We start from the raw sequence: 2,805 nt of genomic DNA on the forward strand, positions 1-2,805 counted from the left end.
TAATATTCTGGAAGAATTTGTTTAAGGCTGATATTTTGTTTATAAAAGCATCTCCTCCATATCTTGGTATCACACTTTAAAGCTTGATTCATTTTGGAGAAAAACGATGCTTAAAAGGGGATCTTCCCATTGTGTTGATGTGTATATAATACAGCTAGTACAGTGAAGGCTATAAGATCACTCCAATCCAGTCATGTGAGCTTACTCAGCACACCAGGGTCTACCCCCTAACCTTTGTCCTAAGGCCCACTATCTAGAAGCACAGAAAAAAATAACAGACACCTGGAAAATGTCAAAATTCCAAACAAGGACACATGCATGCTACTCCTGCTGGTGTTACCTATAATAACCTTTTTCTTCACTTGGTGCTTGTTAAAGTTTTATACATATGGCCTGCATCTCATGCATCCAATTATAACAGATTGGATTTTAGAGAAGGACATGAACAAACAATTGGCACAACTGACATGGCTGAGCACCTTATCAGTCATGTTGTCAGTCACGCTCCAGTGGGAAGCACCCTAGACTCTGGGCGGCATTTCAAATTCTGACACCCAAAATATTCTGTGCACTTGTGCCATTTTCCTTTGCACAATGTGGAGCCCACTCATTCTGAGCATATCTCTTGCCCTTTAAACGTCATAGCACTTACTTGCTTTCTCCTTACCATTGTGTGCCACGTGCAATATGTTTTAGTGCATAGGAATCCGGAGACCTGATCTAAGACCCCATCATCCACGGTAACATATATATTTAAATTTGAACTTGTTTGTTCATTTATTCAGAATCCACTCAAGCCATTTTCTATGACAAGTTCTATGCTGATATAAAAAAGGAAAAAGTTAAAAATTTGTGCTGCAAATGGCAATGCTCATAGTGATTATGGAGCATAATTATCCATAATATTTTTTTTTTTTACTTTTGTCCTATTTTTTTCTTTGTTAGTAACATGTTTCCAGTACATAATGCTCACATTTCATCATGGGGAATTTGTAAGTTTACTTAACACATATTAATGCTTCTTTTAACCCCTTACACCTTACTTCTCTACCTCCAACCTTTCTTCCACTCTTCATTTAAATTTATAAGATTATTTTTCTCCAGTAAAAATATTAGTTGAGAAAATAATAAATAATTGAATTAAATAACATAAGTTAATAATCTATAGAAAAAATTTTCATTTCTGTCACTGGTTATGGTTGCTAGCATATCAGAGGCCACTAAGTATATCCTGTCTGTTGGGCAATACAAATACCACCAACTGTGAAGCTTGTAAACTTTAAGTCATTTCAGACTGCTGGACAAGATGGCTATTAACTGGATGGCTATTAACAATAGAAACTACTTCTCAAAGTTCTGTAATCTGGACATCCAAGATAAGGGGCCAATAGATTTGGGATTTGGGGAAAGCCTGCTTCTCGATCGGCAGACACAGGCTTCTGACTGTGCCCTCAAAAGTGAAAAACAGGTCCTTCTGGGTTAATTTTGGTAAAGACACCAAACTCATTCTTGAAGGTTCCACCCTCATGACCTAATTTCCTCCCAAAGGGAGTTGACCTCATTTTCCTTAATGAGAGATAATAATGCCTTCCGTTATAAGAATGTTGAGAGATGCAAAGTTGGTAAAAGTGTGTCAAAATAAATGAAGACCATTCAAATAAGAATAAACAGAATCTGTTTATTCAGAGTCTGCTGCAGCAAGGAAGCCAGACACCATTCATTGCACTAGAGACTTAAAAGCAGGCAAGAGAGGATAAACACAATGAAGTAGGAAAAGAGGAAGCCGAGGAATATCCTGATTAGCCTAATTAAAAGTAAGGAGTTTGGCGCTGCTGTATAGCTCAATAGTAGACCATTCGTTTATCCAGTATGGAGTTCTGCCTTCAAACTTCAGTACTGGAAAAACAAAAAAGAGTTCGATGTGACTAAGGGAGTAATTTCATTTTCTCCAGTTGGTCCCAGTTTCAAAGCAGAGGTAACACTAGGCGATGCTAGAAGTTATTAATTTTGTCCTGGCTAAGGAAATTCCTATGGAAAATGTGGTTCAGTTTACTACTCTGATTTCTGTAGATTATGTGTCAGGGTTCTGCTTTAATATATGATCTACTCATTTGTATTTTCAGTCTTTCACCTGTGCATTTCAAATTTTAAATTATTTTTCATTCTAACTAGTAAAATCAATAAATAATGATTATTGTTTTGTTACTGTGCTTCATATTGTAACCTAAATAATTTTTCAAATGCACTTGGCTATTAGGGAATCCTGTTCATTTATGCTGATGCTTAGCTTCTTCTCACAATGTCTACATTTAATAATTATGATGTCTTCACCAAATATTTTGTTGTAAATTAGAATGACTATTCTAAGCAGGAAGAGAAAGTCAGTGAAGCTAGTTGACCCCCCCCCCGACCTCAGTTTCCTTTTAAATGGGATTTTCATCTTCTTGGAAATGACAGATGATGGCATTACTTAGAAGTGAAGGAGCTAAATTAAAAAAAGCTATTTCTGATAAAACTTAGGTCTTCTTGAGAGCCAAAGAACAAAGAGTACTGGTTAGAGGGAAATTCAAGTGAGGCTGAGGGACACAGAGCCTGCCATTGCAAGCTGTATTTCATTCCTGGTATAAGGCGAGAAGCTATACTATGAGCAAGATTTCAGAAAAACAAACTATTCCAAACACCGTATTTTGCTCTCTGTGTGTAACAATAAAATGTGCAGAAACTAAAGATGTGGCAGGACAAATACTCATGAACTACCAAATCTTAAAAATGTTAAGATTATGTTATATTGACTTAAAATTAAAA

Source organism: Octodon degus, unplaced genomic scaffold (assembly GCF_000260255.1).
Source record: "Octodon degus isolate 3935 unplaced genomic scaffold, OctDeg1.0 scaffold00097, whole genome shotgun sequence".
Classification (NCBI taxonomy): Eukaryota; Metazoa; Chordata; class Mammalia; order Rodentia; family Octodontidae; genus Octodon; species Octodon degus.